Source organism: Ixodes scapularis, unplaced genomic scaffold (assembly GCF_016920785.2).
Source record: "Ixodes scapularis isolate PalLabHiFi unplaced genomic scaffold, ASM1692078v2 PGA_scaffold1__304_contigs__length_218370807, whole genome shotgun sequence".
Taxonomy (NCBI): Eukaryota; Metazoa; Arthropoda; class Arachnida; order Ixodida; family Ixodidae; genus Ixodes; species Ixodes scapularis.
The window spans coordinates 184,634,336-184,650,691 of NW_024609846.1; the positions used below are offsets into that span (position 1 = coordinate 184,634,336).

The 16,356-nt window shown below is 41.1% G+C and overlaps 1 pseudogene; it reads right to left on the bottom strand.

The window, feature by feature from the left end:
- Positions 1 to 16,356, bottom strand: part of LOC120840913 — a 104,972-nt pseudogene that overhangs the window by 32,429 nt on the left and 56,187 nt on the right.

Below are 16,356 nucleotides of genomic sequence, written 5' to 3' on the forward strand. Positions count from 1 at the left end.
AACAATACAACGTCTGTGCCTTTTGGTTATTCAGAGTCTACCAGGCCTGCTGATTTGGTTAGATATGTATCTCATGGTTCCCGCTCTTATCAAAACATAAATAAATATTCAATATCACAAAATCCGTTTATAATTGATTACAAAATGTAGAAGAAAATTCAAGAAAACTTTTTCACAATTCATAGAGACGCATGGGTCGCTAAGTCTGATTTAGGTCTTGCAAAACAAAGACGTCTTTTTCCGATATTGAGGCCTAAATATAAAACATGCAAACAAAATATACACTTTCTAGGCTTGATTTTCGTGTAGAGAACTATCATATCTACATTTGAACAAAAAATAAAAAAAATAAAAATGGGTTTTTTGAGAAAATCAATTTCAAAAATGGTACTTTTTGGTTTTTGCATAATATTAACGTAAACGTACCGCAAAAGATATTTTATACAGCCAAGGCATTTTATAATAAATAGAAAGAGCGTGTTTTGGGCTCTCCGTGGACATAAAAAATATCGGTGTAACCCAAGTAGATCGCCAGTAATTAATTGTCAAAGTTCGTCAACAATTGACCGAGGAGGCGTTTTTGACATTTTTACAGAAAAAAAGCAAAAGGCCTAAAATTATTTCATGGTATTGGAGCCTTTTAAATGTGTCCACAGAGTGCTTCAAAGAAGATAATATAATGTGGACTGAAAATCCATGGCGGGAGATCAAGCGAAACATCCGACCCACGACGGGTGTGAAAAACACTGCTTTTCGCCGCGGCCTCTTTAAAAATTCATAAGTCGAAAAGAAAAAATCCGAGGAACTTGCGGTTTGTGTCGACTGCGGTTTTAGAAACGGCGGCATAACATATATTTTTTTCATCGAAATTAAAAATTCGACCCTTTTTGCCTGCACGATTTGAGATGAAACCACCCATATATATATATATATATATATATATATATATATATATATATATATATATATATATATATATATATATATATATATGTCGCGATGCAAGCCCAGCGTTTGCCTTCCGAGAAGCATTTTCGAAGAAAAAATGCGTAGATGGTTTCAGCAAAATTATTTGGAGCTGGCTCCTACTCATTCGTTAAAATAAACAAAAAGGTATATATTATATCTCTGAATATATAAATATATCCGAATAATACTCATTTGAAATGCCCTCCTATGAAGAGAAAAAAATGTTCCCTTTGTTTGTGTTGCATATAGAGGTGAATTGGGCCTAAAAGAACTCCAAAAATTTGCGTGGTAGTCCGAAAAAGTAAAAAAGACAAAATATTTCATTAGTTTCAGCCCGTAAAGTATATAATGCAAATACTTATTTATTTTTTTTAGGGGAGGGGGGATATGCTTGGCTTAGTCGAAAAAGCTTTTTATATCGCTCTGCAACAGTGGTGGGCCCATACAACATCATAAGCAAGTAAACACAACCACCATATCAACCCGCTTCCACGGTTTCTCATTACTGCGGTCCAGTCATCCGAAAGATTTTGTTCTAAAAGCAAATATGTTTTTCGAGCGCAAACATTTGAAACCTGCAGCAATATGAGAAATTGAATGAAAAAAATAACTCTGAATGCAGGGTGAATATCCATAACAATGTGATTGACGACCAAATTCTCCCTTAAATCTGAAATCATCTCAGGAATGTTTATAAATGCGCCGCCAAGATTTCATTCATGTGTAATAAGAATTGTGTGTTTGTGGATAAAATAAAAGAGGCAATGATAGGAGATACGATGCAATTTGCAAGGGGGATCAAAAACGTGGATAGGGCGTATAGCATCTCTGAATAATGTATTTTCTTTGATCGTCGCTCTTCATGGTGGTCTTTGTAATACTAGAGCAAATTGATTTATCTTTTATTATAAGCATGATATAATCTTGGCTCGGAGAAGGGCAGGTTGACACATAGCGCATAAAAAATAACAGAGCCCTCAATATTCATGTTCACTCAATCCTAAAAATAATGTAAGAGACAAATTACAAGGTCTATTTACTGCAGAAATAAATTACGCATCGTTGAATTGCTCATTTTACGCCCAAATGTAGCGCTAGCGGTTCAAAATAGGTGCCAAAGTGTCAGAACGAACCGTCATCTTGTTAAAAAATGACGAGACATTTTCTGCATTTTTCAGTGGGGAAATGTTGATCGCCAGTGCCCTCAAACACATTGACCTGAATTGCCCCAGTTACAGAAAACGGACGAAAACTGGCCCAATTTTCTCATTGAAACTTTCAAAAATTTCACTTCTAACTTCTTAGTGAAATAACGGCTTTTCATAACATTTTTGGCATCTGGACCAGATCTTTAGCGCTACATGTGGGTGGAAAATGAGCGTTTGGCAATGCATGGTTCATTTTTACGGAGAAATAATCTGTGTACTTTTTGTTTTAAGCCACCCGGTACATTCATCTTTGTTTTGCACCTCGCATTGGAGGTGGAGGATCAATAGATACCATAATCACTGAAAGCATAAGAAATGCGGTGCGTGGTGAGTCCCGCGACTCTTAATTATTATCGCTTCAAATTTAATGAGATTGCTCGCCTAATCAGCTGATAAAAGCTTCAAAAGACGAATCAGCACGAACGTAAAAAGCCATGCCTCGCGTTTCTTAAGTCGTCATGACTATAGAACAATCTGCCTACCTCATCACTTGCTTAGAAAACAATATTATGGAGATTACCCACCACATTTTTAATGTTCCTCTATCTACTGAAATAGCTCCGCGCTGGATCACACAAGGTGCGATGTTAGTTTTTGAGTTAATCCTCTTGTTTTTTTCTCTCCAGCTATATTTACTTATCAAATGTAGTTCTGCAGTGTAAGTTTGGTATTTCAGCGTATGAGAAATTCATTTGATTTTAGACGAAAGTTTGTAGACGTTACAGCCAATGATATTTTTCTAACACAGCGACAAAAACAACAACTATGTTTTGGTAAGTCGCGGATACGCAGCGATATTTTTGGATTCTTAAAATAATTTTTATGAAAAGATTGCACTTTCACATTCCTGGTTTGTGGCATCTAAAGTCATCATTAAAAAAAAAAATACATATCGATATTGCGTTCCTCAGTGGTATAAAAAACCCGAGAAGCTTGTGCTCAGTAGCAAGTGTATGCGCAAGCAAAAACAATTAAAAATGGTTCGCTTTTTTATTTATTGTTAAGTCACGGTGTTTGAAAAGTGAAGTCGAAGTCCCTTTCAGACTAGAGTTTCAAGCTTTTTCTTTAGATATAAAACAGCGTTATGTTGACAACTTGAATGCCATGAACATGCGTAAGAATCTACTGTCCTGTAAAGTACCCGGGAAGCGTTGAGTTTATGCTTTCCGTTCGCTGCACGAAGCACCCTAAAATCCGAACAAAACCGCACAAGATAGCTTCAACTCAGGGAATGGTATGCACGATTCCATAGCGACGCTACATTTGTAACTCGATTTTTTGCCTTTAATAATCGTACTGTGGCAAACACTGTAGTGCACATCCACACACCTGCACGCATGTGTTACGGATAGCCGAATGATATTCGCAATATACTCACTAGATATATATATATATATATATATATATATATATATATATCAGGGGTGGCCAAGCTGCGGCTCTTCGCGTGTTAAAGTGCGGCTCGTGGCTCCCTCCCCTCCACCCCCGCTCCCACTTTTCCGCCTCCCTCCCTGTCACACGAGCCCTTCCCCAAAGAGAGAAATGGTACGCGTTTTAATTCGAAAGACAGGTTGCGGGTCGGTAGTCTTGTGCCACTACTACCTTACGTACAGATTGACTGCTTTTGGCTCGGATAGATTGAAAGTAGTTCGAGTGTCGTTTAGTGGTCTGGACAAAAGTTTGCCCCCCTTCCCCCCCCCCCCCCCCGGCTCTTGGAAGTTTCGTGCTTTCGTTTGTGGCTCTTAGGAGGGGTCAGCCTGGCCACCACTGATATATATATATATATATATATATATATATATATATATATATATATATATATATATATATATCGCTTTCCGACAAAAATGTATTTATTTTGTGTCAAGCAGTTGTCTAATAAATCCATCAGACAGGATTAACGCGATAACTTCGTTATGTGTCAGCCCGTATGTGACCGACGAGGGGCAGCAAGGCTCAACTATTTTGAACGAGTGCATTTTTTGCCTGCCATTGAAGGTTTTATGTCTAAAATTGTCATTCAGTCTGCAAAATTGTTGGGCCATTCTGTTGCAATCCAAAAAAGATAGATTGAAACCGTTTTGAACGTGCTAAGTTGTGAAATTCCGAGGGGCTATCATCGCCTGTCAAAGCAAAACTCTCGTGCATTGTGGAATGAACGTCATGCGCTCGGATTTAGCCTATCTTTGAAATGTCACTGAATGCCTCCCTGTAAAATTTTAATTTAACACTCTACCTCGCCCACCCTGCCTTTCACTTGATTGCGTTAGCGCTTAAACATTTTAGGGATAGTGTCGAGCTAAATATCTAATTTATCTTTCGGAAAGATTAACCAAGCTAGACAGGTTCTTCCGCTCGAGGTATGTTATGAAGTGACAGTCACATTCAACCCCAAAGAACAAGCTAGCAACACATAAATTAGATTTAGTACATACACTACACAAGGTTTTTTTCTAGATCCGAGCTGACTATACTCCTAGAATTAAAAAAAATATTAATTTAGAGGGTTTCTATGCTTGATTGAAGAACAGCATCTGGCTCGCCCGATTGAAAGACGGAGAATTAATGTTGATAACCCGGAGAGATGCATCACTCTATAGAATGTGCTTGTGTTAATTTATTTTATATATGGTGTTTTCTGCATTCTATAAGCACTTGCTTAACCTAAAAATTTGTTGATTTTTCTCTTTTTTAATTGTTTTAAATAATAGTGACTGTCTGATTAATATTTTATTAAAATGAGCCCAGACTAGCCAAACGACTATGAGCCCAGACGGTTGCCATTAATTTGTAGCATGCATTTATTTAAATAGAACCATCGATTGATCGATTAATCTTTTGACGTGCAATCAAAACTTTCAGTTATATGGTGATCCCGCCCGAATCACCCTTCCATCAAATGGTTGTGGCCTCGAGCGAGATTCGAATTCGTCGACTGGAACCCGTTGATCAACACTTGTGGAAGTCGGGCATAATAACTAAACTAAGCGGTGTCCAAAACGGGTAAGAAAGACAAAGGAAAAGCTCGTCTAAAATAACTAAAAGATTATGCACGTTTTGAGGCAAGTGTTTATCAAATTGTCTGAAATCATTCTTAAAGACATTGTTTGTTTTGTCTCTTTTAAGAAATGGAATCGTGTAGGCAGTTTTTATGGAGTAAACCGAATATTGCATTTGTCTGCCATTCTTACAATTTGAAACACACATTTTTTTTGAAAAATGAGGTATTTTTGAAAAAGCTTCAATTTAGATAAGATGAGGACACATTTTAGGCCTGTCAGCTGAAAGTCTTCTTATTGGTGTAAGCTTTGTGTGTCCCGTTACCTCTTCATGCTTTACTCGATAAAAAAATTTGAGATATTTTTTTAGCTAAAAAAATTGGCTATTTGGAGTACCTCTAAAGGGGGCGCGCAGTGACAGCGTCCACGTTACACCGCATAGAGAAGCACTGCCTGCTTCGTCCTCTTCTAATACGCGCAACGTCTTCTCCCCCCCCCCCCCCCTCCCGGCCCCCCCCCCCCCCCCCCGCGCCCCCCCCCCCCCCCGGCCATTTTTCTCCATATCGCTACGGAGTAAAAACTGTTAACACCTTGACGTTCAAAACCTATACCCACGTCCAGCGTTGCTCTTGGTATGTTTTTTGTCATTCGACCGGCAGGAGTTGCTCCTAGCTCGGGTTTGATCGTGTGTCCTGCAGTGGTGAGCGGCAACATACACCGCCACGGTGTTTTCGTTTATCTTCCCTGGAAGGTGCTCCTACGAAGCGTTTGTTCGCTTGACGGCTCTGAAATCACTCTACGGGGACAACACTCACCATTGCCGGTAATTGATAAAATAAACATGACACGTACTTTTCGTTCCTCTTATTAAGGGATTGCTCTTCGCTCGCTGGCGGATCGAGTAGACGTGTACTGGGATTGAGACGATTGTGGCGCTTTTTACCGGCGCATAAAGGGTATCTGTGTTCTCAATCTACAGGCCTCGCGTAAAAAAAAAAAAATAGTGCTAACTGTGTTTTTGAACGTTTGTATGGCGCTGTGCTAAGGCAAAAGTTCAAATTGACTAGAAACTGAGGCTGGCTGCTACACATGATATCCTTGCCAGTCCAGCCGTGGTCTATACGAAGTGATTCTGCTAGGAGCCGCCCTGTGACGCCACTGATTTGTCGCATGCTTCCAGTCCAAAGCGCAGGTTTGTCTGCTTCTGGTACAGGGGTTCCGATAATGTCAGAACGCCAAGCTCTTATTGACTGATTGAAATAAATAGTTGGTAGACCTCAAGGCGTTTTGCATTTAGGTATATTCACTATCCTTCCAATCAGAGCCAATCAGAACTTGACGTTGTTCTGACGTCACCGCAACCCCTGCGCAAGTCGCCTTGAGCAGGGGTTGCGACTATGCGGTGAGGTTCTGACCTCACCGCATAGTCGCCATTAGCTTATGAAACGCAGAGCACGGCCAGTTCCGAGCGTCTAATTATAGCCGAGCAATCAACAAGATTATGGCTTCGCCGATAAGAACACAGGATGATGAATCATAAAGTAATACGCGCGAACGTAATAACCTGCGCCAACCGAAATGCGCCTGGCCGTGTTTTAAAATTTACTCGAGCTTACTCCAGGGTGAGGGTTTGGTACCTTTGCGTTCGAAAACCTACCCGCGTCCAGCGTTGTTCTTTCTGTGATATCGCGTGACATGACACACCGGAGTAACTCGGATCTATTCGGGTAAGATTCGGAACACAGTCTCTTTTGGCGGATGGGAGAGGGAGTGATGATGTGTGCGGTGAACGCAACCAATCGCCGCCCCCGTAGCTGTTCGGTCTTTGGTAGTGATGGCGGTTGAGAGCAGACGACATCTATAGTCCTTGATTTCCTCGTTCGCTGGAGCGCGTCTTATAGTCATTCTTGAACAAAACACAACAAAACACTCGAGGTATTTCCACTCCCTTGCTCGAAGGCTAAGTCCTAATTCATGAAAACCAATGGATTTCCGAAAGCCGTATAGGAAAGGTAAACAGCCCTTGCTACGACTAGCAGACGAGCGGTGGCCCTGACGCCACTGCTGCCTTTGAGCGAGGAGCACACGACACCATTCCCCGCTCTTGCCGGAGGAATATTGTGGGTAGAAACAAAAATAGCTAGTCTTTCTGTCTAACCATCATCCTTCTAATAGCAATTGGGAGATCTGACGTCACTGCACTCGCTTCGCAGAAAGCAGGTGGACTTTGCACACCGCATAGGTCACCGTTACTAGATCAACTCAGTTATGAAACTTCCCATAGACGCTGTACATTGAACGGGGTCCGAAACCGTGTCCGATTTTTTTTGCAGCTAGGTGGCGCTGCCAGCGCATTAATTCGCGCATTTTCGTCTGCTACGGCTCCGGGGCTGCCAACCGCTGCAACTGTTTGCGAGTCCCGACCCGGCTCCTCGGCGACCAGCATGGTTTACGATTTGTTTTCGCCCTATCGCGAGTAAAAATACAACTTCAGCATGATAAGCGGTAGAACCATGATGGCATACGCTTTGTATTATTTCAAAACGCCGCCGCCTTAGCTGTGCTGACAGCGCGAAGCGTTTCGAACAACCCAAATTCGTTGGCGCCACAATCCGGTGGCTACAATCAGGGCAAGTTTGTACAAACAAGTATCGGAATTTCTCATATGTGACTACCAGCTGCAGCAGAAACAGTTTGAAAGTCATTTGCTACTGTCAGAAAAAACGCCACGAACATCCGTAAGCTCAGTAGGCAAGATGCAACGGCCACAAGCGCGCCGTCAATGATGATGATAGCGAGTATTAATGCGGAGCGCGCGCCTTCTAACAGGCGCCACGCAAAGGGACCCCCCTCCGGAGCGGAGTTCCAGAACTGAGTTGGTTCTAATAACGTTGGCATGTGTATCTTAAAGCGCATGAATAGACCCTTTTCAAAATTCATCAAGCAACATTGGTAATAGCCATTTTTTGGGCACGAAGCGTGTGATTGGATCCGAGTCTTCGGCGAATGATGAAGCAGCGCTCGCGTCCAATGCACGCGCAGAGTACGTGCCCAAACAATGGCGGACAGGCGATGGCGCCCACTTTGGAAAGAGAGTGTATTGCGGATTCTGAGTGGACGCAGCAGAGGCAGAGTGACTCACCAATGAGGTCCCATTCGCCGTTGGAGATGTAGGAGGATAGGTCTCCTCCCTCGTTGCTTTTGACTCGCAGGTCCAACTGGTAGCCGTTGTATGTCCACGAACCGAATTTGAGGTCGCACTTCTGGTCGTCAAAGGGGAACCAAGTGATGTCGATCTTGCACGTGCTTTTAAATATACCCGGCGGGATGTAGTTACAGCTGCCGTTGTGGCGGACAACAACGTTTGTCGGATCCGTCCCGTCGAATTTTTCGTCCGCGCTGTGCGAAGAAGAATCAAAAATGAGCGGGAGAACAAAAATAGACACAATCAAAAAGACACACACAGAGGGTGTAAGAAAGTGCTACACACGACGTTTAAAAGTATAAGCTCGCAACATGTTTTTTTTTCCTTTTATCGCAGCTATAATTTGTTTAAATTTTGGTTTCTCTCTTATCTTGTGGCGGTCGTGTCAGAAACAGATCGGTCATTTAGTCTGCAATTCCCTAATTACCTCCTTTGATCCTTGGTTTATAATCCAAAGTATACGAAGTTTTACAACAAAATAATATTCAGTAGGCAAGCACACAAACTGTCTTGAAGCTTTTTGTTTTATATCTTAGGTCGAATTGTCACGCGAGGCTCATAATGCCACCTTCAAAAAGGGGGGAATGAACAAACTTAAAACGACGACCGACGTTTCTCATCTACGTAATAGAGATAACTCTCTATACTAGTTGAGCCGCCCAGCGAAATCTCGTTTCTAAGCTTAGGTTAAAGGGACCCTGAAACGATTTTGAAATCCAATTTCATCCACCGCACGTCGTAAAAGGTCTGAAAAGACAGCCAAAGCACAAAAATCGAGAATAAAAAAAAAGTTTTTCTATAGAACTTCCAAAAGAAAAACGGGTACCCTTTTTCCTTCGAAAGCTCTCTGCCTTTTCACTGCGATGCGTCCGCGGTGCCACGGCGCATCAGTTAAATCCACATCGCCTATTGGATCAGAGCCTACCTCACCAGCACCGTGATCATAAACAATAAACCGCCGGAGAATGTTTCTTGAGAGGGGTGTTAAAAATTGTTCTAGTCCCCATTCTGTTGAAAAATCAGCGATGTGACGGAAATTGCCGAATTTTTTAATACTCGGGCTATACGCCATCTATCGTGTGGTAAATGAAGCAAGAGAAATATCAGACTGCGCCTGCGCATAGTCGCTTGCTGCTGAAAAACATGGCGTCGGTGGTGATGATAGACGTGGTCGGCTTGGTGGAAGCTCATCGTTCCGCGTAGATGCTATCCTTGCCTGAATTCTCGTCGCGAGTCTCGGTGATAACCCAGCACGTCCTAAAAGGAACGACCATCTACTCCTGCAGTGATGTTGTGGCGGCACCTTCCAGACAGCACAAACGCTCGTGCCGTCGTCTTTGTTTACTTCGTGTATACAGTGGTGCTTTCTTAGCTTTTGTGTCCACGATCATCGCCCGGCTTTCTTATTTTGCGCATTCGATGCGTGTGATCAGGTTCGAGATATTAACCGTGCGTACTGTATTTAAAGACGTGTATGAAGGATGCGAATTTCGACGCGTTTTCATCACCTGAGAAAAGTGATTAGTGTTAATATTCCTAAACGATCGCAACGTCTATGTGATCACGAAATCACATTTCTACATGGCTATATTTTTGCTAAGCTTACATTGTTTTTTGCACTCGTAGAAGAGGCGTGTGACGTTATTTGTACTATGAGTAAAGTTGTGCTATAAGTCGTGATCGTCCAAGACGGCATACTGCATTCTTTTCTTTTCTTTTTTTAACCACTCTCTCCTGCGAGCTTATCCAGACAGAATAAAAGTTAATTAAGCTTGAGCCCATAGAAGACTCTGTGCATTTTCTGCTACGCCAGTGAGTGACAGCGCGTCCCCTACTTTTTAGAGACATAGAGGAAATGGCTGACGGCGGCGGAAAAGCGGCTGTCGAGCTGACGACCTCCTGCGCTTCGTATGGCGTATGGGACCAATCCCATTCTGTCGCTGTAGCGCAACATATCTAATTGAATTTCGCTCAGCTGCGATGTGTCCACGGCTATCGCGGTGAGGAGAGGCGCCGATTCAGAAATTATGTCGGTGGCATCGTTGCCACAGTGCAGTAAAACCTACCGGCACGCCGCTAGCTCACAGCTAACGCTCCCATTCTCCTACTGCCGAGAGAATTTCCGTTTCCGGTGACAGGGCACGTCATGACCGTCAAAATTACGCTGCGACTTGTTTTGCGGTGAGTAGGAGAAGAAGAAAAACTCAATATTTCAATAATTGTTCGTGTACAAGTTAATAACTCGAAACCAAAACGGATCCCTGTGCGACATTTTGTGAACATTGAAGGTTTAATGTCAAAGTTGTTTGTCAAATGTAAAATGGTCACTTCATGGTCCCTTTAATTCCAGATTTATTGCTTCTACTAGCAAAAACTACTAATCCGAAGACAAATTTAGTGGCTTAGTTATCTCTCTCTCTCTATATATATATACATATATATCAGGGATGGGCGGTATTTCAAATACAAGTATTTGAAATACGTATTACAAATACTTTCTGTTTTTTGCATTTGTATTTAATTACAAATTGGGTAATGTATTTGACGTGGGTATTTCAAATACAATTGTAATTCAATACAATTTTCTGGGCGAAAATTCATCCCTAAAATTTATTGTCACGACTCATTTTGCTCATCCTAAGACGTGTCCAGAGCAGGAAGACAACTACGTTCTGTACCGAATGCAGTGTCTCTATATCAAGCACACGCGTTTAGTGACTTTGTGATTACGGTGCTTGTCCAGGGCAAGAAGAGTGACGAAATCGACGTTCACAAGCAGACTGGCTAAATAAGTGCCTGCGACAACTTGTGATACTTTCCAGCCTGATTTCTATCCACATTTTTGCCTGGAACATTCTAAATGTGCCGGTCGTCCAGATGTTCGTAACTGGCGCGAGTTGCAACAATAAAAAAAATCTCTAGCTAGTGCAGCGCGTCTTGGTCGTCTCGGTTCTTTGTTGGTCTATACCAAAATGTAATCGACAAAAAAGCTGCTTGAAGCTCTGTACTTTTTTCACCTATTACGTCCAAGCTGATTACATTTTTTTGTGATTATATTTCTATTACGTTACTAGAGCCTCGCACACTAACTGCCCAGTGTGCGATGCAAAATTAAAATGAGATACCCAGAAACCCGTTGCAGGTGCCCTGAAGTCGCTGACGCCAATTTTGAGGAATGTATTTGGAAAAGTATTTGGAGGAGACCAAATACATTTGGTTGTATTTGTATCTTGTACTTAAATGCTTTTTTTGGAAATGTAGTTAGATTTGTAATTAAATACAGTTTTGACGAAGTATTTTGTATTTGTATTTCGATACATATTGGCAAGTATTTTGCCCATCCCTGATATATAAATTGTTTTTTTCCTTTAATTTGCCCTTTCTACAAGTGCCGTTACAGATACGAGTGTGTTATACCAAAACAAGCTTTAAAAAAAACGCATAGCAGCGATACTTATGGTAAAAGAAAAAAAAAAGGTACAATTAAAGCAATACAGTTAATTCGCGTCATTTCTGAAATGATCGCAAAACAATTGGTTGCATGTCCGGGAAGATGATTGCAACTCAAAGGGGACAAAATACTGGCAATGTGCCTATGATCAATGGCCGTCGAAATGAATCGAGGTCTGTACTCATCGACAACTTCAGAAGCACAGGGCGCATCGCAGACGATTACACTGTTGCATTAGCCTATAAGAACGCAGCAGAACGAATCACAAAGAGCGAGCTTAATAAACCGTCAGCTGCATTTCTTAAGCTGTGACTAACTATGGTAATAACTAACTGATTGGAATACGAGTTACATTGCTATGCGGAGCGCAAGTTTGTCTGCTTGTTGCGCAGGGGTTGCAGTGACGTAAAAACGCCGAGCGCTGATTGGCTCTAATCGAAAGGGTAGCGGCTAGACTTCAGTGCTAGCTGCCTTGAGATCTACCCACTATCCTGCCAATCGTAGCCAATCAGAGCTTGGCGTTCTTCTGACGTCACCGCAACCTCTCCGCACGAATCAGTCGAACTTGTCAACAGCATAGGTTTTTGGAAAGGCGCAACCAAAGATTAGTAAAGGGTAAGTTGGTTTTTATTCCCATAACGCTGAAGGTGCGGTGGCAGATGGTATGAAGCCTGAATAACAATTAGAAACAGCTTTGGATTTTGAAATGGACAGGTCAAGACCAGCGTTTCGGGTAGGTCGTGTGTATGCTCTAGAATTCCGACATCATTAATACGTTTTTTTTTTTCTGTAACGATGCGTATGCCCGGGTGTTGGTGCTTCTGACAGCTCTGTTCCATAGCCTTATATTTGGATGTATGTGCCTTCGCGAAATATTTTTTATCTCACTCTTAATTACTTTTGAAATCCGATGAATGTTTCATGCCTTTAAACGTTGACAGGTGTCGCAAAAGTCAAATCAGATCTTTAATTTAGTTTTCTTCTTATAACCTTCGCTGAATAGCAAAATAGTCATTTTAACTGCGCTCGAGATATAAAGTTTACGAAAAATATATACACAGTCAAAAAAGTAAAAAACCTAATACAAACAAATTATCCTCTTTTTTTTCTTTTTAAACGCCAGTTTTCGTCAGATATTTTGGTTATTATTAATTACAGATTTGAAATAGGGACGTCGACAACTTGTCAAATGTGTGGCACAGCCTGCTTTTGAACGCCGCCAATAACTGTTGCTCAGTAATTATAATTATTTTCACCTTTCTTTCTTTTTAATTATAGCGGAGACAAAGTACGCTTTCTCACTTTAAAGATTATGAGTTTGCAATTATACGCTTGGAAATCGGGCTCAATAAGTGTCCGCCAATCAAAGTGTGCAAAAAATTGTCATTAAGTTTCTGAAGACTCATTTTGCTAGAACTCTGTTTTTTTTTTTTTTTTGTTTTCTGACGAACACTCGAATTCGAATCAATAACATTTATTAACTTTTTTTTTTTAACTTCGAAAAAGCGTAGTGAAGCGTTATTGGAACAAATGCAAAATGTTAGGGGAGCAGACAAACGATGCCTTTCAAATACGTGGCCAGAAGTTAGCGAACAACGCTTGAAAGAATGAATCTGCTTTAAACTATGCTTCAAATTTTTAAACGATAAAAATGCATGTATCCTTAAGCTTCTACAGATTTTGAGCCGTCTTTTTGCGAGTTTCTGAGATTGCGTTATCCATTCGTTATAACTTCCTAAATCTTTCCCCAATATGTGGACTTCCGAAAATATGGTCGCTCAGCAAAACCCTCGCAAAGATTGCATCAATATTAAAGCTAACTCTAAACCAACATGTGTATCGTCTTCTTCCCTTTGTTCTGAAAAATGCACGAAAACATGCTACGGAAACGTCTTTACATTTCGTAATATGACCGACAAAGTGTTAGCAGAGTTTCCGACTTAAAGAGGTCTCCTTTTACGGCAACTGCTTAAGAATGCGTTGTACGCTAGGATCAGTGAGTTAGCAATACAAAACAGCTTACACTTTTGTGTTGTAATAATACGAACGTGTGGCGCGATGGCTATACGGGTTCTTTACGTTTCTATATCAAAATAGGCGAAATATGCAGATGAATGACCGTACAATTGATTTTGAATAAAAGTTACAAAGCTGCCGAAGGGCAAAGTTCGGTGCAGCCTAGATCTGAACTCCCGATCAGCGTGATTACTTGCGAGGTATACTACATATATCCACACGCGTCGTGTGGATATATGTGGTATATATCCTTCGCGTGATGTACGAACCATTTAGGTTGCCTCTGTTCACACACAAACACCCGGACAGCGGCTACAGAAATATGGGAAAAAGGGTGTTGTGGATGATATGAATCAAAAGTTGACCACAACTTTGGCAGATGGTAGTTGAAATCTCGGGGTGGCGTGTGGTACTAAATAGCACCTTTTCTTTCATCATGTTCTTTGCCGCGGTATAACCATTTACATACACTTTTTTTCTATAAGACAATACAGTAAAGACAGATCCGTCTTCGTAGAGCAAACGTTATGGCACCACGGATTGCACACATTTCTATTTACTCGGAAGTGACGTGAATAAAGTTGGTGCATCTCACCTGTTGTACATCAGCACGTCGGGTTTCCAAATTTTGCTCAACGGGATCCGCACTTCCTGCACTCCGCCGTAGAGCTTTGGATCCTAGCGGAGGTTCACGTCAATCCAATCCTTTCGTCGACGAACAGTCGAGGAACACATTTTCAGTGAATAAGGGCGCCCGGGGAAGTGAAGGGAAAGAAAGAAAGAAGAGGAAAAAACGAAGAGTGGAAGAGAGAAAACAGGTATGAGGGAAGAGAGATAATGAGAGAAAGAGAAAGAAAGATAGAGACAATATAAAAAAGAAACAAAAAAGATGAAAAAAAAAGAGAGAACGAAATAAAGGAAAAATAGAAATAAGGAAGAAAGCAAGAAGGAAAGGGGGAAAGGAAGAAAAAGGAGAAAGAGCGAGGCTATGAAAAAATGTCAGGGAAGAGAGTGCCGCCACCACGCGAGGATTATAGAACGTTCAGAAAGTAACGAGAAAGGGAGACAGAAAGCGAAGTAAGGAGGAATTGAGAGAGGGAAGATAAAATCATTGACAAAAGATAAACAAACAAAAAAGTGAAATTCGGTATTAATTACAGTCAACTGTCCGAGCGATTCTGCTGAAACAATGAATGGGATACCGAGAAACACCGACATGCACGCCAGTTCTGAGAGTGTAATGAAGGAAGCGAAATGTGGCAGCCAATTTGACGAGAGTATGGATTAATGACAATGAAGGAAAAGGTGCGAGCCGGAACGGAGGGAATCTGAACAACAGCAAACAAATAAGAAACAACGGCAAACAAATAAGTGTTGGTATCAAAGGAGATTCAGAAGAAAACAAACAAAAGAAGTTTTCGCCTTCCATTTGATTGCGCTAAATCTCAGTGTGAAGCATTCATTACTCTTGCTTTACAGAGAGTCTGTTCTGCTTATAAGGAGGGCCGCTTTCAGCAAGCCACTTCACAGGGGCGATGCTTGAACCAGATGCTAATAGTTTTTTTTTTTTAATTTTAAATGCACCAGTAAAACTGCGGCCCTGTGATGAAGAAATTTTGTTGTTAATTGTGATTCTGCCGCTCTGAACTAATAAACTAAAAACAAAGGGGGTGGAAGTTTCAAGTTCCCTTCCAGCAAGCAAGCTGTCTTCTCTAATGGTCCAACAGTGCTATCCCGTTTCAGTCTTGCGTAAAGTTAAGTCGCCGTCTCGGCACTGCAGAAGCTAGTGACCTCGTACTCTGTGGTCAGGACGGCCAAAAACGCCTCCCAGGCGTTCTTTCCAGTTAATGACTATAGATAGCTAATTATGAATTCTTTAAATAAAGCAGTAATTGTCGGTAATCGCTTAAGACTGAGCTTTTCTTTTATAAAAACTAAAACAAAAATTGGTATTTTAATTTATTTTCAGAAATTGGAGCTAGCGGAAAGAATTGCTAAAATCTCGTTCTATTTTTTTATGTTCGTTGTCTAAATTACTTAAGAAATCCTTTAAATGGTCGACACCTGCGCATTGGTATATATTGTACGATTTGGTTTAAATTTACCTTTAATCACGGAGTGTTTATGTAAAGAAATAATGTCCTTAAAACAAATATGTTCTTTTAAAAACACTGTGCTTCTCCCATTTTACATTATTGCTAACTTGCAAATTCAACGCCGACGACTTGTTAGTTTGAGAAACAATGAAAATAAAACTTTAATTTTTGTACCTTAAAGAAAAGCTTCAGTTTCCTTAAGAAAAACTTTTCTCGCCAGGCCTGTTTCAATAGTCGTCAAATTATTTGTACGTGAAGGTGTAAAATTAATTTTTAAGATAGATCGTCCACAAACAGAGGCAAAGACGACACGTTTGTTAGCAGCGCTCAATGACGCTTTCAGAATTGTGTTTGAGGCCCACGACACTCAAATGGAAGGCGCTACTCCAGATACGACTCTTGGAGCTGCCTC